Source organism: Taudactylus pleione, unplaced genomic scaffold (assembly GCF_031769625.1).
Source record: "Taudactylus pleione unplaced genomic scaffold, aTauple2 ptg000037l, whole genome shotgun sequence".
NCBI classification, from domain to species: Eukaryota; Metazoa; Chordata; class Amphibia; order Anura; family Myobatrachidae; genus Taudactylus; species Taudactylus pleione.
The window spans coordinates 12,591,001-12,617,355 of record NW_028284439.1 but is presented as its reverse complement, the minus strand read 5'-3'; the positions used below and the strand labels follow the sequence as shown (position 1 = coordinate 12,617,355).

The 26,355-nt window shown below is 45.8% G+C and overlaps 1 protein-coding gene across 1 annotated transcript in view; it reads right to left on the bottom strand.

The window, feature by feature from the left end:
* FNDC3B (fibronectin type III domain containing 3B) overlaps nucleotides 1-26,355 on the bottom strand; it is a 371,317-nt gene that overhangs the window by 125,114 nt on the left and 219,848 nt on the right. The window lies entirely within an intron of this gene.

Here is a 26,355-nt window from a genome sequence, read left to right as displayed (position 1 = left end):
TGTTTAGTAAATAAGACTCCTAAATTACAGCTGGGTACACACTAAACGATGTGTGTACCCAGCGATGTCGCCGACGATCCCAGCGCCGACGAGCTGACATATTGGGAGAGGTCCGTATACACCACCCGATATGCCGCCCCCCCAGCATAGCTCTGCATGGGATCGTCAGCCGCACCGCCTGATATTACATGCTGCACATAAGATCTGGCGATGAGGCTGAGAACCCCACTGAAGCCATACTTGCCTACTTTTGAAAATGCATTTCAGGGAGATTGTTAAAGCAGCGCCTATGAGCGCGGCGGTAAAGTGGGCGTGTACTGCTACATCTGAGGGGCGTGTCATAACATTGATTTACATCCACATGTAAATGAGCCGCAAAAGCAGTTAGTAAGATCTACTTGTTGATGAAAACACACTGACACTTCTCAGAAAATACATGTAACCATAGGGATCATTGTGCTTTCTAACCAATGCAGGGAAATGATACTAATGATCCTATTTGAATGTATATATCTCTGTTTTTTCTTTTATATAACAGTGTCATAATGGGGGTAAGGTGAAATGAGGGAGATTGGTAGACTCTTCAGGGAGACAGGGAGATTGTTGCTATTTCAGGGAGTCTCCCTGACAATGAGGGAGAGTTGGCAAGTATTACTGAAGCGTGCACGATGTAGTTCATACACGCTACACATTTTTAACGATTTGTCGTTCCGATGTGTCAGACTCGGCCAAATCGTTAAAGATATTGTGTAGTGTGTAGGGGCCTTACAATTATTGTGAGTATGGTGTTACATGGAAATGTACAGTATACTGTAGCTAGCAGTGCCAAGTTTTATATCATTTTTCTATAAATGGTCAGTAAAAGTCATGTTTCAATATAAAATAAAAAAATGAAGAAATGATGTCAGGACTGAATAATGATGTGTACACCAGCAGTTCCTGCAATATATTACTCATGGTGAAGCCCCTCAGTACATTCTGCTTGGTTCCTGTTAGCCTAATCAAATATTCAATATTCTGTGCAAAGAAGCAAAGTCATTGTAGCAGGGGTGCCTGGGGGATAAAGTCTCCCAATGGGGTCCAAGAACAATAGCCCTGTAGGTGTCTGGGGCACAAAACTGAAGCTTTCTGCAGAATAGCAAATACACACTACAAACTATGCAATTTATGCAATGCTAGCTATAGTCAACAAAACATCACTTCGTCTTACATTGTGCAAAATGTTGAAACTTGCAACCACCTCAATTTTTCTTTAGAACTTGAATGAAGTTGCAAAATTAAAACATCCAAATGTGTTGCTATGGGCAACAACTCCCGCACTTCAGTAAATATACCCCCTACAGTCTATATGCCCTATAAATAATAGAATTGCACAGTTCTGCTCAACCAAATGTTAAAAAATAAAAGCAAACTTGCCCAATGTTCAACCAGATAAAATCCAGAATGTGACGTTTAAATGTCTAGATCTGTAAACGGATGAAAATGAGAGGTATCTCTTTAAAAATGTGTGAGTGGGGTTGATTGATGGCCCAATAGAGAAAAGAAGGTCATGGTTAGAATAAGATGCCTTGTATCACTTAAGTTATCCGCTTATGGAAAAGATCATCATATGATGACTGTTTAGCGCATTAAGAGGTTGCTTATATAACTTTTATATACTGAACAGAAAAAAAAAAACAATACCCTAAGTTGATAAGCCACATTAAGGACAGAGGGCCTGATTTAGTACGGATCGCAACTGCGAATGCAATAGCAATTACACACGCAGTCTCACTTAGTATGCGAATCCTTCTCGATCGGTATGCCGTCGCAGCACAACATAAGGATGTCCACCTTACCTTTCACACATCCATAATACTTAGCAAGACTTCGAAACCATCGGTAACATCGAGTACTATCGCATTGCTAACCTCATCGCACGTAGTGCAAGCCCAAGCTGCGTATGGCATCGCAGTGGCTAATTTATGCATGCCCCTGCAACGGCGTTCAAACGCACTGGCACGCCTGTGATTCGCCGATCCCCCCCATTACCACCCCCAAACGGTACTTCCTGTCAATCACTCTGCGATGGGTCTGCGTAGTCACTGCAATCGCAGTCCAGATCACAGTGCGTAATCGGCGGTTGCGATCCTTGCTGATCAGGCCCAGAGAGTGCTCAATGGGTAAAACATCGTCGTAACAGTAACATTGTCATAACGGGGGGAGATCAAAAAGTCCCTTTAATCGTTTTTGCATTCTTTGTGAGATTGCATCTATAACAACATGAAGCAGAAAACCCCTATTCTGAAAGTCTATCTCAGAATAGGCCACTTGCCTAGATCTTTCTCAGAATATCCTGTGGGTAAACCAATAACTCAAAGCACTGATGTTTAAATGATGTTCTCAGAAGTGACAACTCCTGCAACTGAGATATTAACTGCATATGGGATAGAGGGCCTAATTCAGACCCGCTCGCGAGCGCTGAGCACTCGCAAGCGGGTCGATGGTGCCCTAGTGCGCATGCGCACGACGGAGGGAGCTCCATGGTGCGCATGCGCGAGACCCGCATAGCGACAGCCAAGCTGTCACTATGGGTCTCGCACCAAAGGGGGCGTGCTGTCGATGGTGAGGACAGCACGCCCCCTTTGGTGGGCATGCCGGGGGCGTTGCTGCCCAGACGGAGGCATTCCCATGGGAACGCCTACCGTCTGGGGCCGGCCTCACTGACATCACTCGTGATGTCAGTGGGAGTGCTTTTGGCTCTGATAGAGACTCTCTACCGCAGAGTCTTGTCGCAAGCCCGATGGTCGCGATGGTCTTGACCATCGCGACCATCTTTTTGGCCGGAACATGCCGTCCTTTTCACAAAGGACATAGTAACTGAAATTACAGCTTGAAAAATGCCACAGTAGTAGCCGAAATGCGTTGCTGCTCTCCATACCAGCCACTGAAGCTACTACCAACCTGGAACCAGGTGCCGCCACATTGAAAACTAGCCTGAAAGTTTTTTCCTGCGAGATTTGAACCATCGTTAGACCATTGCCCTATCAGCATCCTCCGATGCCCACTCCAGTTATGGATCCGGGTCACGTGGCCGCTGACGGAGGTCCCGGCGGCTGTTAAGCACAGGACGGGTGCTGACGCCGAATAAGAGACCAACAAGCGGCTTGCAGACCTGTTGGACATCTATGCTTAGCACATCTTGCTGAAATATACTGGTAATTTTCAGTTACTATTTCCTTTGTGAAAAGGACGGCATGGTCCCTATCTACAGGTACTTATTGACAGCCTAAATATTTAAGTACCCAACAGAACTTTGCGTGACTGTTTATTGCACAATAGGGTACTATTCTACATGTTATACACAGGCTCAACTTCGGGAACATATGGTCAGCCTCATTAATCAGCTTGAGATTGGCTATATCACTTGTGACTTTGATACAAAACTGGCATTTTTTCAACGGGTTCCACTAATATCATTATTGATACATTGTTGGGGATAGCTATCAGTGGCTACAGGCTTCACCAGTGTCTTAACAATTCACTTGCTACAGCATTATACAGCTCATTCTGCACAGGTATATGGTGTAGCTATTCTCACAGGAGAGTGTGTTTAGATCTGGGAGCCTGATCAACTCCTACATTTGCATGCTTGGTTATTTCCTGTTTGTTATGAGCTTTTAGCAGGCTCGCTTATTATTATTATTTAATATTTTTTACAATTTTCATATTTATCTATGTGTTTATAGTGAGCGGGTTCGGTTTTACTCGGCTTTACTCGGTTCTTATCGCCACTTTACCGCAATTTCGGCTCGATTTCATTCGCTATCCAAAACACGTGTTCGGCGATAGCCAATAAAAAGATCCGAGTAAAACCGAACCCGCTCACCCCTAGTTTATACATGTGTCTTTGTTATTTATTATTATTATAATTTAAGCATTAAATTATTTTAATACATTGATGTGTTGTTTTTATGTCCCAACATAAATATCAGAGCACAGTGTTTTTCTCTTCTATTGTCAGAGAATTAACCCACGCAGGCTCCTGAGAGACCTGAGAGAGGGAAATAGGGAGACTGTGGGGTACCATCAGTTGTCTCGGGAACCCTTGCATGGGTGACGATACCACTGACTGCTGGGACAATCCCATTTGAGGGAACGCAGGTTGCGGAGCTAACTGGCCCACCAGGGTTGTAAGCTCTTTAGCGAAACAAGCCCAGGGCGGTTCCTGTACCGGAGCCGTGACAATAATTGGCCGCGTCAATAAAAAACACGGCCGACTTAGCCCCTCCGCGCTACCCTCCCCCTCCGCTATAAGTACCTTACATGTAGTACACAGAAGCTGGAGAGGAAAATCACTTTCAGACATGATGGCAAGTATGTGACCCCTCTCACTGATACGCGTTAGTATAGTGAGAGAACCGCCCTGCAATCACCGCACTGCAAGGGCTTTAGAGAAGAAGAGCAGGGACAGTGAAAAGGCTGACAGTAGAAAGTGAAAGTACAGGCAGCAGACGCTAGCAGCAGTCACATACTGTACAATGCAAAGAAATCAATCCCTGCACTATCAGCGCTGATCCTCAACTACGCAGACACAGGGCCTGGTAGGACTCAGCGCTGCATACACAGACCTGTTCCAACGGAGGAGAGGTATGCCGGGGGACCCAGACCACGATCAGCAGCTTCCAGCAGCATTCACCATGCTTCCATAAAGATGGCAACCGAGGAGAATACAGGAGGCCGGCCTGGGGGAGGAGCGCTACCACAGGGCCAATCGGCAGGTGCAGAGAGGGCTGTGTGCAACGGGGGAGGCGCCGGCTGTGTACAGGGAAGGCGCGCTCCCCTGGCATGCAATTAACCCCTGGGACGCCGCAGCGCTACCGCTCAGCTGCGGTCCGCTGTCCCAGGGGGGTAATGGAAGCGCAGGTCCGAAACCTGGCTCCACGCTGCAGCCAGTCCCCAGGGAGCCCCCTGCCTGGGGACTCCGGACCATGTTCCAGCGGGGACCCACCGCGGGACCCCGCTGCTTACCTGCTGTCCCCCTTAAATCCGGCCATGGTCCCAAACATCTGGGGTCACCGCTACCTGTGACCCCAGATGCCTACCAGCATCCCCGGATCAGGCAGCTGCGGATCAGTGCCGGCGTTCTGGTACCGGCGGGGGTGTAGGGAAGACAGCATGGACGTCAAGAATGACTGTCCATGCTGTACCTCCAGATGTGCAGCCACAACTGCCTTGAAGAAAACTTCAGGGGCTATCCTTAGCCCCCCTCTAAACAGGTGCATCCGACTCCAAGCCAGGCACCAACGAAACTGAGATGCCTTGGCTCGGGGGAGGGGTATAGGAGGGGGACCCTAGTGCATCCTGGGAGGCTGAACACTTAACTCTATGGTGCCCGATGCCGGACGTCATCACCTATACCCCAAGGTATCCTGTGGATACCCTATGGACCCTGAAGTAGAAAAGAGTACAGATTTTGATTTACTTTCTCAGTGGGGTTGTTTGCTAACTTGTCAATCCCGCACTTGTAAAGGAAACCATGTTCACATTTGCATTGTGAAAACATAACTAATTTTCTATGAGATTATTACCACAAATAGGGTTATATATCAAGCAGTGAGGATCCTTTTGATGGAGTTATAAGGCATGATTGGTTGGGTGGACCAGTTCAATTTGAAATTCTTACTTTATCTGTCATTTTAAAAATTCATCCCGTAGCCAGAGACATGCAGCATTATAGCCCAGCATTGCAACTTCCTGTTACATGAGCACTCTACAGTATACAACATAGGAGGTGGGAGCTAGAAATCTACATGGGTTAAAAACTGACACGGCAGATGCGTAGATGCGTTTGAAGCAATGGGCCGTATTCAAATAGAGGCAAAATGATTACATAATTTTCGACTATATTCATTATCCCCGTATTCAATTTCATAGACTTTGAAAAAAGACGGGGATAAGTTTTCACCATGTTTTACATGGAGAAAAAAGTGCAGAATTGTGGGTTAGAGGTGTAGGCTTAAAAAAAAAAAAAAAGCCTGCACCCCTGGAAATAGCCCCTAAAAATGAACTGTGTAAAAAAAAAATATTTTAATTTTGGGGTTAAAAAAATAAATAAAAATATGGGGGAACACGTTTTTAAATTACGAAATTAATTCAGGGGGGATTCCCAAGTATGCGGCAGGCGTTTAAAAGAATGCGGGTGCTAGCGGAAGGTGCATTTTTGAAGAATTTTCAAAATGCACTTTAGGGACTTAAAAATATGCTTATCCCCATTTTCATGTACCCCAAATTTGATAGGAATACAGTCAGGTCCATAAATATTGGGACATTGACAGAATTTTCAGATTTTGGCCTCTATTCACCACCACAATGGTTTTGAAATGAAACAAACAAGATGTGCTTTAACTGCAGACTTTCAGATTTCATTTGAGGGTAAATACATCCAAATTGGGTGAACGGTGTAGGAATTACAACGGTTTCTATATGTGCCTCCCACTTTTTAAGGGGCCAAAAGTAATGGGACTATCAACTCAAAAGCTATTTCATGGATAGGTGTGGGCTATTCCGTCATTATTTCATTATCAATTAAGCAGGTAAAAGGTCTGGAGTTGATTCTAGGTGTGACATTTGCATTTGGAATCAGTTGCTGTAAACTCTCAATATGAGATCCAAAGAGCTGTCACTATCAGTGCAGTAAGCCATCATTAGGCTGAAAAATCAAAACAAACCCATCAGAGAGATAGCAAAAACATTAGGAGTGGCCAAATCAACTGTTTGGAACATTCTTAAAAAGAAAGAATGCACCGGGGAGCTCAGCAACACCAAAAGACCCGGAAGACCACGGAAAACAACTGTGGTGGATGACAAAAGAATTATTTCCCTGGTGAAGTAAAACCCCTTCACAACAGTTGACCAAATCAAGAACACTCTCCAGGAGGTAGGTGTATATGTGTAAAAGTCAACAATCAAGAGAAGACTTCACAAGAGTGAATATAGAGAGTTCACCACAAGCTGTAAACCATTGGTGAGTCACAAAAACAGGAAGACCAGATTAGAGTTGCCAAACAACATCTAAAAAAGCCATTACAGTTCTGGAACAACATCCTATGGACAGATGAGACAAAGCTCAACTTGTACCAGAGTGATGGGAAGAGAAGAGTATGGAGAAGGAAAGGAACTGCTCATGATCCAAAACATACCACCTCATCATTGAAGCATGCTGGTGCAATGGCGTGGGCATGTATGGCTGCCAATGGAACTGGTTCCCTTGTATTTATTGATGATGTGACTGCTGACAAAAGCAGCAGAATGAATTCTGAAGTGTTTCGGGCAATATTATATGCTCATATTCAGTCAAATGCTTCAGAACTCATTGGACGGCGCTTCACAGTGCAGATCGACAATAACCTGAAGCATACTGCAAAAGCAACCAAAGATTTTTTTAAGGCTAAAAAGTGGAATGTTATGCAATGGCCAAGTCAATCCCCTGACCTGAATCCGATTGAGCATGCATTTTACTTGATGAAGACAAAACTGAAGGGAAAATGCCCCAAGAACAAGCAGGAACTGAAGACATTTGCAGTAGAGGCCTGGCAGAGCATCACCAGGGATGAAACCCAGCGGCTGGTGATGTCTATGCGTTCCAGACTTCAGGCTGTAATTGCCTGCAAAGGATTTGCAACAAAGTATTAAAAAGTGAAAGTTAGATTTAGGATTGTTTAGTTTGTCCCATTACTTTTGGCCTCTTAAAAAGTGGGAGGCACATATAGAAACCGTTGTAATTCCTACACCGTTCACCTGATTTGGATGTAATTACGCTCAAATTAAATCTGAAAGTCTGCAGTTAAATCACATCTTGTTTGTTTCATTTCAAAGCCATTGTGGTGGTGAATAGAGGCCAAAATATGAAAATTCTGTCAATGTCCCAATATTTATGGACCTGACTGTAGTTAATACTAAGTGCTATTCTTCACCACTTCTTCATAGCCGCAAACCATCATCTGCAGATATATCTGTTTAGTGTGTACCCATCAGGGGTGGGGAACGTTTTTTCTGTCGAGGGCCATTTTGATATATATAACATTATTCGCGGGCCCGGTGCAGGCCACACCACCTCTGCATGATGTCCCATGGGGTGGGGCCATAATCACCGGTGATTACAGCAATGCCTGGGGAATCCTGAGGATGCTCCGGGGAGCTGTAAAGGCAGCGGTGTGACTGTCTAAAGTATCCCAGACGACACTGCTGCATAGATTCTGGCTGCAGTGTGGCATTCTAGGCAATCTGCTAGCCAGATGAGGCTAGCAGAAAAAAGCTCAGAGGGCCAGACCAAATGATTCCGGGGGCCTTATACGGCCCTCGGGCCTGCAGTTCCCCATCCCTGCACTAGATAAATGATAAGTGAATCTGATTGGTTGCTATGTGCAAGAACTCCACTTCTAAAAACTCTCACTTTAATAAATATACCCCTTAGTAACCTTAATGCAGGGCCGTTTCTAGGGGCGGGCGACCCGTGCAATCGCACTGGGCGCGCCGCCTCCGTCGGTCCATCCCCTGCTGTAGAAACAGCCCGTGAACTGCCGGGCGCCTGCTGAGATTCAGTTACCAGCGGGCGCCCAGCTCCCTCCCCGCAGAGCAGCCGGAGACGGAGGCTTCTGGCTCCCGCAGTGTGCACTATGGGAGAGACATCATGACGTCTTTTCCCATAGTGCAGAGGAGCAGCCAAGCGGAGCAGACGGCAGCGGACGCCGGAGCGGGGCTGAAGGTAAGTATTAGGGTATTTTTTTTTGTGCAGGTGGCTTTTACAAGAGACAATACTTGTGGGGGGCACGTCTACTGGGGGAGGCACTACCACTGGGGACATTAGTCTGGGGGGAGACACTACTACTGGGGGCACCCGGGCACTACTACTAGGGACATTACAAGGGGGGCACTTCTACTGGGGGAGGCACTACTACTGGGGGCACCCGGGCACTACTACTGGGGACATTATATACAGTCCATCCGGAAAGTATTCACGCTTCACATTTTGTTATGTTACAGCCTTATTCCAAAATGGAATAAATTCATTTTTGTCCTCAAAATTCTACACACAATACCCCATAATGACAACATGTAAAAAAATTTTTTGCGATTTTTGCAACTTTAATAAAAAAAAACAACTAAGAAATCACATGTGCATAAGTATTCACAGCCTTTGCTCAGTACTTTGTTGATGCACCTTTGGCAGCAATTACAGCCTCAAGGTTTTTTGAATATGATGCCACAAGCTTGGCACACCTATTTTTGGGCAGTTTTGCCCATTCCTCTTTGCAGCGCCTCTCAAGGTCCATCAGGTTGGATGGGAAGCGTCGGTGCACAACCATTTTCAGATCTCTCCAGAGATGTTCATTTGGATTCAAGTCTGGGCTCTGGCTGGACCACTCAAGGACATTCACAGAGTGGTCCTGAAGCCACTCCTTTGATATCTTGGCTGTGTGCTTAGGGTCTTTGTCCTGCTGAAAGATGAACCGTCGCCCCAATCTGAGGTCAAGAGCGCTCTGGAGCAGGTTTTCATCCAGGATGTCTCTGTACATTGCTGCATTCATCTTTCCCTCTATCCTGACTAGTCTCCCAGTTCCTGCCATTGAAAAATATCCCCACAGCATGATGCTGCCACCACCATGCTTCACTGTAGGGATGGTATTGGCCTGGTGATGAGCGGTGTCTGGTTTACTCCAAACATAACACCTGGCATTCACGCCAAAGAATTCAATCTTTGTCTCATCAGACCAAAGAATTCTGTTTCTCATGGTCTGAGAGTCCTTCAGGTGCATTTTAGAAAACTCCAGGCGGGCTGCCATGTGCTTTTTACTAAGGAGTGGCTTCCATCTGGCCCCTCTACCATACAGGCCTGATTGGTGGATTGCTGCAGAGATGGTTGTCCTTCTGGAAGGTTCTCTTCACTCCACAGAGAAATACTGTAGCTCTGACAGAGTGACCATCGGGTTCTTGGTCACCTCCCTGACTAGGGCCCATCTCCCACGATTGCTCAGTCTAGACGGCCGGCCAACTCTAGGAAGAGTCATGGTGGTTCCGAACGTCTCTGTGCTCATTGGGACCTTCAAAGCAGCAGATATTTTTCTGTACCCTTCCCCAGATTTGTGCCTCAAGACAATCCTGTCTCGGAGTTCTACAGACAATTCCTTGGACTTCATACTTGGTTTGTGCTCTGACATGCACTGTCAAGTGGTGGACCTTATATAGATAGGTGTATGCCTTTCAAAATCATGTCCAATCAACTGAATTTAACACAGGTGGACTCCAATTAAGCTGTAGGAATATCTCAAGGATGAGATGAAATAGGATGCACCTGAGCTCAATTTTGAGCTTCATGGCAAAGGCCGTGAATACTTATGTACATGTGATTTCTTAGTGTTTTTTTTTTTTTTTAAATTAAATTTGCATTGTCATTATGGGGTATTGTGTGTAGAATTTTGAGGACAAAAATTAATTTATTCCATTTTGGAATAAGGCTGTAACATTAAAAAAAAGTGAAGCATTGTGAATACTTTCTGGATCCACTGTAGTTTGGGAACAATACTTCTATATCATGTAATCCCTTGTGTAGACTTCAACATAGGAGTTATGCTGCCCATCCACTAGCAGGCCTCAAAACGACTGCACGACATTGTAATCGTGGAGTCGTTTGTCAGTCTGTGATTTGCCTACACTGACGAGCAGTCGTTTAGTGCAGGCACATCAATCATCTGCAAATATGCTGGATCTGACGTTATTGTCAGGTTGTCCAGCATGTTTGCACAATGATAGATGTCTAAATGACCAGCGGGAGCGCTCATCACTGGTCGTTTTAGACATTTTTGCAAACGATTGAACGATAACGATATTGTTATCGTTCAATCGCTCAATGTAATCTAGTGGATGGGCACCTTAACACATCACTGTCTGTTTAGCAGATTTATATTGTCACTAGAGTACTGATTGCAACAAGCAGAGTGCCTGATTCAGAGCCGTTCGCTCTGACAGAGCGCTCGCTCTGAATCAGGGCCGAGCTTTTTTTTTTTGGAGCGGCCTCTTGGCCGCTCGCATAACTGTGGGTGACCACCCACAGCTATTGTGAGCGGCCAGGATGATGGTCGCGATGGTCAAGACTATCGCAACCATCGTGCTTGTGACGAGACCCTTGTGGTAGGGTCTCGTTCATCGCAAGCCCCAATGAGCTTTCGGCTCTAACAGAGCCGGAAGCTCTCCACTGACATCACTCGTGATGTCAGTGGGGCCGCCCCCAAACGGCAAGCGTTCCCTCGGGAACGCCTCCATTTTGGCAGCCACCACCTCCGGCCTGCCCACCAAAAGGGGCGAGCTGTCACTCAACATCGACAGCTCGCCCCCTTTGGAGCGAGACCCGGAACGACGGATTGCCCGTCGCTAGCCAGGTCTCGCGCATGCGCACGATGGAGCCGGCTCCGTCGTGCGCATGCGCCACCATCGACCCGGTTGCGAACGCTCAGCGCTTGCGACCGGGTCTGAATCAGGCCCAGAGTTCCTTGATTAAATATAGCTGTAATAGAAAGTTTTCTACAAAAGTCTATTGGAACTAATGCACATACGAATCTGTCTGTCACAGTCCGTTTTATAGAGCCGCGTTAATGTTTCAGTGTCTTAGCGGCACCTCCAACAGCTGAGGCTGGGTTGTATAATCAGCACTATTCGCAAGCCCTGTTATATTTGGGAGGCACAAATATTCTTTTTTTTAGCAGCACTGTGACGGATAATTTAGGAGAGGGTCAGATATTACCAGAGCATGAGTGGTCCGTCTGCTTTGATATGCTGGTGTGATAGCGGTTAGCAGTAATCGACACTGTGGCCACATATAAAGAGAGATCACCACAAATTTTCTCCTTATTTTATAATACTGTGGTATTAATAACATCATATCCCTCCCTACAATATTGTCTTGTTTATATATGTGTCATGGCTCTCCATAATTAATTTGTCATGACCGGCTGTGTGGAATCCCCTATTGAGGGGATAAAAGCTGAGGAAGGAATCGGAGGCGTGGGGCCTGTATGTAAGATCTCCTCATCCACAAATACCGGATGTTGGCAAGACCTGATTAACGGTGCAGAGTCTAACCAGCCGGGAGGTGTTCACCAGTGACCCCTCCAAGCGGGATATGGGTTTAGCTACACCCTGCTGGAAGGTCGCGGCCCTTTGATCAGGTGTCCAGTACTCACGGGAATGGAGAAACTACTACCGTGGCCCTAGAGAATTACTTCTGTAAGAAGTAGACGGAACCAATGAGGAGCTTGCAATTAGTACACTGAGGAAGGGTTTATGACGCACACTTGCGCCGATAGGTGGCACTCATACTTGTACACAAATTAAGGTAATTTGACGCAGAGTTGCACCAAGGGGTGGCGTGGTGTCCTGATGCATAATTGCATACCAAGAGGGTACTGGCTGGATACATAGGTAAAGATGAAAGTACGCTCTGTTGCACAATGGATAGGCACTTGCCAGCACACAGGCGAGATGTTATAGGACGCTCTATTGCACAAGGAGTTGGCAGTTGTTCAGCACACAGGCGAGATGTTATAGGACACACTGTTGCACCAAGATATATTGGTATCTGTCAACACACAGGCAAGATGGTACGATGCTCTGTTGCACAAGGAGTTGGTATACGTAGACACAAGGATATCACGAAGAGGGAACCTGGAACGAGGTAGCAGCAGTAAACACTGGATAGCGACAACATTGCACAGGCAACTTCCTTCTGTCCGGAGGTAGGCTTTATACCCTCAGGTAGCAGTTCATAGGTGGACAGCGTCAGCTGACCACTACCATGCTACCATTGGGTAAAGGGTAGTCAGGTGATGTGAACTATCATGGCCGCGTCCATGACGGCGACCACAGTAACCAAGGCATGGCGCGACACATGGATGTCCACATGGCTCTAAGAATAATGCTCAGCACATCACCCGCTGCTGCATCTGGCGTGTGACCACCCGAGGGATCAGGGGAAGCCGGCACGGTGAGTAACGGCCAATCCTAGGCCGCAACCTGACATAATTATTGTATTAATGTCTATGCTGAGCATCTTTTTATATATGAATATATTTAAATAAATATGTTTCTATTGTACCTATTTGTGATTACTTATTCAAGCTAGCGCTCTACTTTTGTTTATGTTTCACAATTTTTAGCTGTCTGTAGAACCAGCTGTGGGAGCAGCCTGCTTATTAGGTTATATGAATTTATGGATTAGCATACCTTATATTTCTTATGCAAAGTGACCAACATTGCCATCACTAAGAATCCTCGGACCTTCCCCATTGGTCTCCGAGCTAATGCCTGGGACAGACAGATAAGTAGGCCGCCAAATACCTAGATGGCTCCCAGGGGAAACATACTGTTACGCTTTCCTGCAATTGGCCATTTGACTTCAAAAAGCCACCCTCCCAAAGACTCCCCATATAAGAATTGCAGGACCTGCGGTTCTAGCACTCTGTTAAAATATATAAATCAACATTTACAGACCCTATACTTCTGGAGGACATTGCTTTATTAATGCCCATGTGGCCCTCTAGATCATGAGAGACCCCAATTCTGGGCACCACTCGCTCCACTTAAAAAAAAAATGTAAACAAACTAAAGTAAAAGTAAATTTAACACATCTTTGTTAAGTGAAAACAGAATTTTACTTTAATAATTACTTAAATTAATGTTTTGAGTAAAACTGATGAAGTTGGTTTGTTCAATTTTGTTACATATGGTTTATACCTCTCATGCCATACATCCATTTATTGCCACAGCAAGCTGTTGTTTGTCTTCTTATGTTAAAACAACATTATTTTTTATTAGCCTAACTAGAAAAATGGTATCATATGAAGCATAACAACGTGATGGCTCTTCATCAGAGGCATGAGGCTTGATACTTGCTACCGATGTGAATAAAGATACTATTTTAACTAGAGATGTGCACTGACCCCCGTGCTTTAGTTTTGGATCTGGATTCATCTTCTTGTTTTGTTTTTTCAAAACTACCCTCATGTGTTATGGATCTGGATTTAAAAAAAAAAAATAGATGAAGTTTCTACAAACAGCAAAAATCATTTATGTAAACCAAGACTCGAAATTCCAAACCTCAACAAGATCAAAAACTCGACTTGGATCTCCTCAGAAGATCAGAACAGCAACTTGGACTTACCCAAATTCATGAAAATCGTGTGGATTAGGATTTCTGGAGAACCGAATCGCACATCTCTAGTTTCAACATGAGAAGAGCAACAGAGGTTTCGTATGATCAGCGCGATTCCTTCTCACATATCACATTACTTTAGCAAGCGGCTGTCACATTAATACAACCAGAGCCGTAACTAGACTTTTTGGTGCCCTGTGCCAGAAAGAGCATTGGCGCTCCCCTCATTTTTCAAACGGACATAATGCACCCAAAAAAGAGCCATGGCTTCATGGGGAAGGGCCAGGGAAGAGATAGGAGAGGCCAGGAGATGCTGGGGATGAAATAAGAGGAAACTACAAGCAAGAATGATAATAAACAGAAATTTGACAGGCCCAAACAGCGCCCCCTGATCTGTGGTGCCCTGTGCGATGGCACCGGCCGCACTACCCTAGCTACGACCCTGAATACAACTTCTACTACTTTAGAATTGACCATTTCATTACATCAAGTATATCTGTGGGTTTTTTTATATAAAAATGGTTGATTTAGCGAGTTTTATAACTTGAATTAATCATGAGAATGGGAGGACATTGTGACTGTGCTCATTACATGTGGCACTATGTGTGTGTTTGAAGATATACTTAACATTCAGCACAGTGCACCTGAAACATGGTTCTCTGCTACAGTTTAAATGGAAGGTGCAGAGCAAGGAAAAGCCCAAAATTGTGCGCTTCTCGAAGATTTCATAGTGAGTACGCTCTATATTGTGTGTTCTGGGATTGTATGATTGTAAGTACCTAGCTTATCACTCACTAAATTAAATACAAATTGAATACCTTCATAGAATTCTGTGTCTAAAATGACCAAAAATAGTTCAACAACAAGCTATGCCAGCTCTGTGTTAAATAACTTACTAAAACCACAAACCAGTAAAATAGCATCCTGAAACTCACATTTATTGTTGTCTGTGGAAAGTAGAGTACAAGTTTTGTTTTTTGCAGTAGAAATATATGACTTGCCCAGTAGAGGGCAGCAAAGACCAAAGACTACAACTTGCTGCACTTTTAGGATCTTGAAGCAACATCTTGGAAAAAAGATACATTTTATCTTTGTAAGTCCATATAATATTTAAATCAAATTCAGAAGTGGTTGTGTGCATGTGTTTTTCTGCTTATTGTAGTATGCATTTATATTTTTTGAGTTGCAAAAGAACTGATTACACTAATAGATAGATACATTGGGCTTTATGAATAAAACCTGACTTTATGGGGGCGATTCAATTGTTTTTTTTACGGCGTGATAATTAATGAGCGCCCAGTGTTGCAATTCAATTGTTCTGGGCGCTCATTAATTATCGCCCTCTTCGCCCCCTATGAGACTGGGTTTAGCCGTGTAAAACGGCTAAAACCGACTAAAGTTCTGGTTAGGTCGCCCTAACAGCGGTTAGCGCGCCCTAACCAGGGTGTTTCTCACACATTTCTGCTCCCACCCTCATGAAGGTGCGAGCAGAAATGGCGGCGCCGGCGGCTATTGCACCCTGACAGAGCAACAACTGAATTGCTTTGTCGGGCGTCTTAAAAAATAAGCCGCTGGCAAAAAAAATGTATTCGCCCCCTATGAATTGTGTTCCTTTAAATAGTTTGTGCTTTAAAAATATAAAGGGAAAGAAAGAAAATGATGAGAGAGACACACACAGAACTATGCATTAGATGTGAATATGGGGCACATCTGCCTATTCTGGTAATAAATGATACTGAACTGTCTAGAAAAACTTAGTTAACATTATGGAATTGCAGTTGTAATCCATAGCAGTGTGTCTAACATTCTGTCTTCTATATGATCACTAGGCTTTGTGAAGGCAGGGCCAGATTAACAATGGGGGGGATGGGCAGGGCCGATGGAAGGTTTCTTGGCACCCTAGGCATTTCTTCAGCCTTACGCCACCACCCACGGATAGCTACACAAGCCCTTATACAGTGCCCCCAGTAGTGGTCTCACCTATGCAGTGCCCCCAGTAGTGGTCCCCACATGCAGTGCCCCCAATATAGTGCCCCTTGTACAGTACCCTCAGTAGTGCCCCTTATACAGTGCACCCAGTAGTGGCCCCCCTATACAGTGCCCCCAGTAGTAGTCCACCTATGCATTGCCCCTTATATAGTGCCCCCAGTAGTAATCCTCCCTATGCTGTGCCCCCAGTAGTGGTCCCCCCTGATGCATTGCTCCCAGTAGTAGTCCCCCCCCCAGCAGTGCCCCCAGTAGCAGCCCTCCCCCAGCAGTTCCCCAGCAGTAATCCCTCCCTATGCAGTGCCCCCAGTAGTGGTCCCACCAGTGCAGTGCCCCCAGTAGTAGTCCTCCCAGCAGTGCCCCTAGTAGAACTCCTCCCCCCAGCAGTGCCCCTAGTAGTCCCCCCCTATGTAGGTCCCCCAGCAGTAATCCCCCCTATGTAGTGCCCCCAGTAGTTATCTCTGCAGCAGTGCCCCCAGTAGCAGTCCCCCCCAGCAGTGCCCTCAGTAGCAGTCCCCCCCAGCAGTGCCCCCAGTAGCAGTGCCCCCAGTAGCAGTCCCCCCCCAGCAGTGCCCCCAGTAGTAGTCCCCCCAGCAGTACCCCTCTTAGTAATCCCCCTCTAGGCAGTGCCCCCAGTAGTGGTCCCACCAGTGTGCAGTGCCCGCAGTAGTCCCCCCAGCAGTGCCCGTAGTAGTAGTTGTAGTTCCCCCCCCCCCCCCCCGCGGCCAGACAGACAGACACAAAAAAAACCAAAAAAAAACCCCTCTACTTACCTTATCCCCCGCTCCGGCATCTGCTCCTCCATCCGGCGTCCTCCCGGGCCGGCCCGCTCTGCATGATGGGAGAGACGTCATGACGTCTCTCCCATCACCCACTGCGGGAACCGGAAAATGGAGCTCATGAGTGAGCACTGGCCTGGCTCCGGCAGTGGGCACAGAAGACGATGAGAGTCTGTCTGGCTCTCATCGGCTGCTAAAACAAACACACAGCTGCCGGCGCCGGCGACTGTGTGTTTGTTACTAGTAGTGTAGTGCGGACTGTACTTATGTGCGGTCCACACTACACCTCAATCCAGCGGCGCCCTGCAGTGGCTGGCGCTCTTAGGCAGCTGCCAAGTTTGCCTAGTGGTAGCGCTGGCCCTGGGGATGGGACTACAGCCCCAGGCTTCCACATAAAAATAAGCAACATCATGACGACAACCAGCCACCCACACGGTTGTCCATAAATCATAATTATTATAATTGAATTTCTATTTTCCTCTCAAGAGTATGCAATTTTTCTACCTTTACATATTTAAGGAGACAGTGGGGCTTGTAGTGTATGGGGTGTACACACACAGCACTGGTCACACCTTCTCACAATAGGCTTTTCAGCATTTTTAGTCCATGACCATGTGGTCCTTAATCCAGCCCCATGTGTAGAACAGCCATTTATTCCGGCACTATGACAAGGACAGTTATTTTATACAAGTAACATCCCTTTTTGTCTTCATATTCATGCTGTCCATCTTAATTGCTCCTGGACCAGTTTCAGTTTGGCTTTCCCCTGGACCTGCCAGATACACAAGTTTGAAGACAGTGTTGTACTGGGTAGTGAATTGCTGGACTGGAAAAGTGTGTATTGGGTCTTTTGCTTTAACCTTGAGAGTAAAGAGGATGACATGTACAGTATTGCAGATATTTGAGCATATTTTAGCCTTTAAAAAACAGCTTTTGCTGATGTGCTGAGTTTCTCGTTCATAAAGCACTTGTGTGCCGCAGCCTAGGCTCACCATTTGCACTGCCTGCTCCAGGCAGCTCAATAGTATATAATACACTAATTTCATGACACAGATATCCTAAAGCTGGCCATACACGCTACAATTATCGGGGCGATCCGCCCAAGATCAGCGGATCGCCCCGATAATTGTAGCGTGTGTGTGAGCGACCGAGGGTTAAATATTGCTCGGTCGGGCATGCCAGATTGTCCAGCATGCCCGTCCGATACGATATTTGCCAGTATGCCCAGCCGCGGCCGTCAGACCGACATTTCCTGTGTTCCTTCCCATGGAAGGAACAGGGAAATGTTTCCTCCCCCGGGGGGCGGAGCGCGGATGTCAGGGCTAATACACAGCGAGATATCTCACAGTGTATGCCGCGGACATCTGCGGCTGGCAGGCTGCCAGATAAAACGTCTGTCGGTCTGACAGGCATTTTATCTGGACCTGTATGCCCAGCTTTAGGCTGCAATTTGCTTTTTTTAATTGAGTGTGAAAATGCAAGAAAAAGGGTATATTAGTCACATTATATTTATGTGTACTAGAGAATTATTCTTGAAAAGCTTATGCTTTGGTTACTTTAACAGTATGTTAAAAAGACTACACCCTAAAACAATTTGTCTATAAAATAAAAGATAAAACTAAACTTGCCCATATTGTTTGATTTAGGTTGATCAAATACCTTGTCTGAAATATAAAATGCCACAGCGGATTGCTCTATATTTAATACAACAGGATGGCTGATGACCCCACTGACATTTACGTGCTCATCAGACTATCCTTAATTAGTGCGCACAAAGCAATTGCATTCTGATGTTGGATATTTTATGCAAAGCACACAGAAAATGGGAACGCTGTGCTTATTTTTCTAACGACCACAAAAACAGAGGAGTAAAGCATGTATTGGTTTCACCCAGCTAATATTTTCCATGCACTAAACCTTTTCTCAATTACTTATCCACAAACAATCCCACATGCCAGCAACTCTTTCATAATCAGTTAGCTGGGTTCTCATATCTGCTCAGGAAGAAACCACCTCTCCAAATTAAAGCACACTGCACTGGGTCAGAGTGGGTCTCATTAACATTGGTTAACTGTTAAGAAACAACAATTATAATTTAATTAAATGATGTCCTGGGAAACTTCCCAAACTTTTTACAAATTTATTTTTGGCACTGAAAAAACTTTAAAATAATGGACTGATTTTCTCCGATGGCACCAAACGACAATGAGACTTTGGAAAAACCCAGGCAGATCGAAGAGTGGTATATCAAGGGAAAAACCCATCTCTGCCTGCTCATCCACCCACATAAAAGTGACAAGTAGTATGCATTATGTTTAATCTATAGTGCTGTATAGTTGTTTAGAATTGCTGCCTAGCTGCACTGGGGTCATGGGTTTGATTCTGAACAGGACCTTATCTGTGTGGAGCTTGTATGTTCTTCCTGTGTTTGTGTGGTTTTCCTCTAGGTGCTACCACACTTCAAAAGTATAACCGTAGGTTAATTGTCATGTAACCAAAATAGACTTCTGTGCGTATGGTAGCAAATGTAAACTGTAAGCTCAAAGGTGCAGGGACTGATGCACATGATTAAATATCCTCTGTACAACACTGCATAATATAGTCGCCTTATATATTATAAAATAATAGTAATATTGTTTATTCATGTGTTATCTCACTCTGTGATCTGGTCCCAGAAAAGCATAATTTGATTGGCTGAAAGAGGCAGAGCCGCCATCAAGTGGGGACTGCCGGGACTCCAGTCGCAGACCTGGACAGAGAGAGGGCCAGTCTCTGCAGCTGTGGACGAGGGTATAACTTTATAGAAATGTCCTCAACAAAATGGTCACCACCATGGCGGAGACAAAACAACCGACAATATGGAGTTAGAAATACATAGGAACAAAAGGAAGCATCACTTTTATACACAGGTCAGAGAGAATGCAACATTATATATGCAGGATCAGCTACTGTAGCAAGCACACTGGGGAACTCTGGCTGACAGCGGTGAGGCAGAGCTAGGATATATAGGGAGGTGGCTGGCAGTGGCGTAACTAGGGCAGGGCGAGCGGGGTGCGTGCCCTGGGCGCCTTATGACCGGCGGCGCGGGGGGCGCCGCCGGCCACGGTACCGGCCCGCCCTAGTTAGCCAGTGTAGCGCCGACCGCAATGAGTGCGGTCAGCGCTACACATTTACACAGGACCGGCGCTAGGCTTCCAGCGCCGGTCCTGTGCTGCACAGCTAAGCCAGTTCCCTCCCCCTGAGCGCTTGCACAATAGCGCCAGGAGGCGGGCTCAGGCTGTGCATAACACACCCATCGCCGCCAGTGCTGGCGGCGATGCGTGTGTTAAACAGCAGCCAATGAGAGTCAGATAGACTCTCATTGACTGCTGCAGCACCCACTGCAAGAGCCGGGTAATGGGACAGACGTCATGACGTCTGTACCATAATGCTGAGCGGGCGGCGGGAGCGGCGTCGCGGACCAGAGCAGCAGCGTGGATTCAGGTAAGTATATTTTTATATATATATATTTTTTTTTAACCTATCTGCACTACTGGGGGCACAATGGGGGAGGGGGGTGGCTACTACTGGGGGTGGGGCCACAACGGGGGAGGGGGGTGGCTACTACTGGGGGTGGGGGCACAACAGGGGAGGGGTGGCTACTACTGGGAGGACCTCTACTGGGGGGGGCTACTACTGGGGGCACTTAATCGGGAGGGGGAACCTCTACTGGGGACTACTACTTGGGGGGGGGGGAACTACCACTGGGGGCATTATAAAGGGGGCCTACTACTAGAGGCACTGCACTTGGGGGACCACTACTGGGGGCAATAATAGGAAGGGCCACTACAGGGGGCACTGGATAGGGGGGATCACTACTGGGTGCCTGCATAAGAGGGCCACTACTGGGAAAACTGCATGGGGGGGGACTACTGCTGGGGGCACTATATAAAGGGCACTGCATAGGGGGGGGGGACTACTACTGGGGGCACCATATAAAGGGCACTGCATAAGGGGATACCGCTACTGGGCGCACTGCATTGTGGGGACTGCTACTGGGGGCACTGCATAAGGGGGAACACTACATGGGGCACTGCATTTGGGGGGCCACTACTGGGGGTACTGAGTAAGGGGAACTAATTGGGGGCTGTATAAGGGGGACCACTACTGGGGGCACTACTATGGGCCTGCATAAGAGGGACCACAACTGCATACTGGGAGTAGTGTATAAGGGGTACTACTGGGGTTAAGGTGCATATGGATAGGAATGTTCAGTGTGAAAATAAAGGGGTGTGTCATGTTGACACGCTTCATTTTTAAGTGACCACGCCCATTTTTTTTGCTGTGCGCATCGGGGGGGGGCCTCCCTTTTCAAATTTGCCCTGGGCTCCAAATACCCTAGTTACGCCACTGGTGGCTGGGGATTGTGTGTGAGAGATAGATGGCTGGGGAAGGGGTGGGAATAGGTGTGTGAAAGGGAGGTGGTTGGGGTGTGTGTGTGTTAGGTGGAGCTGCCATGAGGGTATTTATGTATCATACTGAGGTGGGGCTGGGGTATGTATGTGAGAGGGAGGTGGCTGTGGCAGGAGCATATATGTATGAGAGGTAGATGGCTGGGTTATATGTGTGATAGGTAGGTGGAGGTGGCTGGGGCAGGACTGGTTATATGTGTGTGAGATGGAGGTGGTTGGGGTTTATGTGTATGTGAGGTGGAGCTGCTTTGAGGGTATTTATGTATCATACTGTTGTGGGGCTAGGGTATCTATATGTCTGAGTGGGAGGTGGCTGTGGCAGGAGCATATATGTATGAGAGGTAGGTGGTTGCGGTATATGTGTGTGAGAGGTAGGTGGCTGGGGCCCCCTATTTTGTCAGTCTTAGGCCGCACAATTTCTGATGGCAGCCCTGGAAAGAGGAGAGACTTCACACCATTAGTAGTGCACTTTCCTACTAAGGTTATTATGCATTGCTGTAAGCAGGACGTTGCAGGACGTTGCCCTCCTGACATCACCACCCTATATAATACACAAGACAGCAGGGCCGCAACTAGGGAGGGGGCTAGAGGTGCACGTGCACCGGGTACCAGATTTGAGGGTTTGCTGAAGGGCTGTCTCAGCCCCCGCAGAGGCTTGGGGGCGCGGAGGCTTGTGGGGTGTGGTGACTTGCGGAATGCAGATTCCATGCGGACTAGCCGTCCGCATAGAATCTGCTGAAAACGGCCCTCCAAAAATGTCCACCGCCTAGGAGGAGACAGATGCTAAAGGTCCTACTGGACCTCTAGTGTGTTAGGGCCAGCGCATAGCACATGGCTTTCCTGGAAGTGCCGGGAACGCTGGCGCTGCCGGGAGAAGGTGCAGAAAGCTGCATCTTCTCCCATGAAACCCCTGGCACCGAGCGTAAAACCCCTGGCAACGAGCGTGAAACCCCTCACAACGAGCATGAAACCCCTGGCAACGAGCATGGTACACCTGGCATCGAGCGTGAAACCCCTGGCAACGAGCGTGAAACCCCTGGCAACGAGCGTGAAACCCCTGGCAACGAGCATGAAACCCCTGGCAACGAGCATGAAACCCCTGGCAACGAGCATGAAACCCAGAGCATGAGACCCCTGGCAACGAGCATGAAACACCTGACAATGAGCATGAAACCTCTGGCAGCGAGCATGAAATCCCTGGCAGCGAGCATGAAACCCAGAGCATGAGACCCCTGGCAATGAGCATGAGACTCCTGGCAATGAGCATAAAACCCCTGACAACGAGCAGGTAATTTAAAAGTAATTAGAAGCCTTACTGTGTGGCATAAAATGGCGTCAGGGGAAATATGTAAGTGGCACATTGGTAATAGGTATTACAGTGTGTGGTATAATGTGTAATGGCCATTATGGTGTGTGGAATAATGTAAGTCACTATACCAGGGACGTCTGACTAGTGCACTGCCTTATGGAGGAACAAGAACAAAATCAGGTACGGGAAGGGAGGGGGCGCAAAATTACTGCCTTGCCCAGGTGACAGATATCCTAGTTTCGGCCCTGTTCATGTCTGTCCTTAAATCAGAGCACTGCTTACAGAAGATGAGGATCTGAAGCAATTATGGAGGGGCATGTTGGAAACCATATACCCTTCTGTATTATCATCAGGGAACCATACTATAGAAGGGTAAACTTACAACACACCCAAGAAACTTGTCAGCCAGTGAATATAGAATAAGGGCACATTTACAAACAGATCACTGATGCTTATGTTAAAACATGTAATTCCCAGTTAAATACACTATAATAACCCACGGCAAACAGTGATATCATATTCTGTGATGACTTATACTACCCTATAGTGTACAATGTAAGTGGGGAAAAGAATTTAGTAGGGCTCAAAAATGATTACCCAAAAGGTTACCAGCTACTTAGTGTAATATTACATACAATGCTGTTGTAGTAGTCTTGTAAGCTCCATGAGCAGGGCCCTACTCCCTCCTGTTCTCATTACCAACTTCTCTTACACACCAGCTACACTCTACACCAGTGATTCTTAAGCTGGCCACACATCTAAAGATTATCTGTCCAACCAGCCAACTTGTTGATTGGTTGGAATGAAAATCTGGTAATGTTTGGGAGTAACTGATGATCAGCAATTTGCTCCTAAATGCCAGAAAACAGATGAAAATGGTCGTCAGACAAGTTTGTTAAATGTTTGATCTAAACAATTTGTTCAAACAACAGTTTTTGTCCATTTTCCGGAGTTTGGGAGCAAATTGCTGATTGTCAGTTACTCCCATTCCTTACCAGATTTTCATTCCAACCAATCAACAAGTTGGCTGGTTGGATGTAAGTTGGTCTAGTGTGTGGCCAGCTTTAGACCAGTTATCTGTGCCCAGGCTAATAGGTATAGGTTTCAGCTAACTCTGAATATTTCCATTGCAGCCCTTACTAGTTACTAGTCTACTGTATTGTACTGTTCTCTGTACTGTTTTACATTGTACTGTTTTATCGTTTTGCCATCTGTACACTTTATTGTGCACTTGTGTTGCCCTATAAATAAAGTTTATAATAATAATAATATTAATAAATAGTGTTTATGGAAAGGGCCATATGAATATGATGGAACAGTTGTCAATGTGTCTCACTTTTGCAGATCGCTGGATAAACCTGTGTGGGTAAATACACGTTATGGTTAGTATCTACCTCTCTATAGAGTTAGACTAGGAACATTTTTACAGATGGAATGAACTAAATATTGAGAAAAGGCCAAATCTTTGCATGCTTCTGTTTGATCTGGATTTTTCTCTTGCAAATGTCCTTTGCAATATTCTTTCATATTTTTCAAGCTGTTTTCCCTGTAGAAGAACTTCACGAAGAAAGTCAGATTTTACTGCGCAGCTGTAGAATCACTTACTATTTAAAATAAAATATTAGGCACACTGAACAAGTTAAAGGGGTATTTATGAAGGTGATGTAATCTATTCTTTGATGTGATGCAAGATTTCGTTCTTGCATCAGTTTGTGCTGGCATCTAATATAGGAAATGTATAATTTGCTGGGTTTTTACTCCCTTTGCCACATGTACAGAGCTTAACATGACTCTGAGCCAGATGCAAAGAAATGAAAACACTTCTAGGAGTTTCAGACAGATCTGGGACACTAATCACACATCGTGCAATAAAATGACAACTTCTCTTCCCAAACTGTGCCCTGACCATCTTTAAACACTAACCCTGACGTAAGCAAAGACGATCACGAACATATGGACTGAGTGTTGTCCACATATGCAGAATGTATGCTGAACTGATTACCTGTTTCTGATGTTTGCCATTACCATTACTCACAATGAGATAAGTGGGACGTTCTGCATACAGCTGTGCATTTTGTAGTACAGTCCTGAACTGGCCTGAATCATCTAAGCCCAATTATTTTTACCTAATTGTATCTGCAACCTGGCTCAGCCTAGCTACTCAGGGATCACTAATTAGCTAACAATTAATAGAATTCTTGTCTATGTGTATAACAGAAAATAAATACACAATTTCAAATGAAAGCCAATTCCAGATACATATTGCAGGTCAGTGGTTGGCAGGTATCCTTATACCGCGCTCTACCTGTAGCTCTCCTGCTAATGGCAGGGCTGCTGTACGGACAGGGGGACTATCCTGTAAGCTGGGCCTGAGATGCAGGCACTTGTTTTCCAGAAGTAAAACAGAAGTCCCATTGTTTGTTATCCACTACCACACTCACTGGACATCACAGTCATCCCATGTATTTCTGGACTATTTTCCATTGCACATTTGTTCCCTGTGTTGATAAGATTTGGCTTAATAACAATGCACTAAGTGGCCTATTCAAAGCTTTTCCCTGTACCCGTTTTAGTGTATATCACAGTTCTCTGCAACTACTCTCCCACTTAGGGCCATAATCAATAAGTGTCGCACCCGCGATACTTTTTTGCATGCCAGACTTTTCGTCTACATCTCGTGTTTTGCATGCGAAAAAGTATCGGGTGCGCTCCCGCTATTCCCTGTATTCAATTAGACAGGACGCGAAAACGGCACCTGGCGAAACTGAAACAGGCGAAAAGTCCTGTCAAAAATGGGGAACACCCCAAAAGATGCACTAACATTGGGGATCACTATAGATGCCCCCGATTAGCCCTAATAAAGGTATTTGGGGTACTTAAGTTGTGACAATTGGTTCCAAATAGCGCATAGACACAAGTGGTGAAGAATAGCATTAAGCATTATTTTTGGAGGAAATAACTACTTCCACCAAATTTGGGTACATGAAAATGGGTACTAGCATATTTTGATGTTGCTACATTGAAGTTTAAATCACGTAAAAAAAATCCACCTGCCGCAAGCACCTGCAATTCTAAACACACCTGCCCCATACTTGGGGACCCCTCAGAAGTCTATTTCGCTAGTTTTTAAGTTTGTCCCCCAACTTGGCATTTTTTCGACCCAAAAATGAAAGTACCTTTTTGGGGTGTTCTAAAGTCTTTTTATACATTTTTTTTGACACAGTTTATCTTTGGGAGACTGTCCCAAGGGTGCAGGTTTTTTTCCAAAGTTTGCACCCCAAAACCGCAATTCTGCACTTTTTTCCTCCTGCTATTCAGAGGCGAAACTTTTCTGCTGATTACATTGCATTGACTTTTCGCATAGGCGAAAAGTCTTTGAAATTGAATACGGCGGAAACTGTCCACCAGGCAAAATGACGTCATGCGCGATACTTTTCCACGGATTCAGACTTTTTTGCCTCTAATTGAATATGGCCCTTAGGGACTCCAAAAATATACAGGTAGGTTAATTGGCTTCAAACATAAATTAACCCTAGTGTGTATGTGTGTGTGCATGTGATAGGGAACATAGATTTAAAGCTCCACTTGGGCAGGTACTGATGTGAATGGCCAAATATTCTCTGTAAAAGCGCTGCGGAATATGTG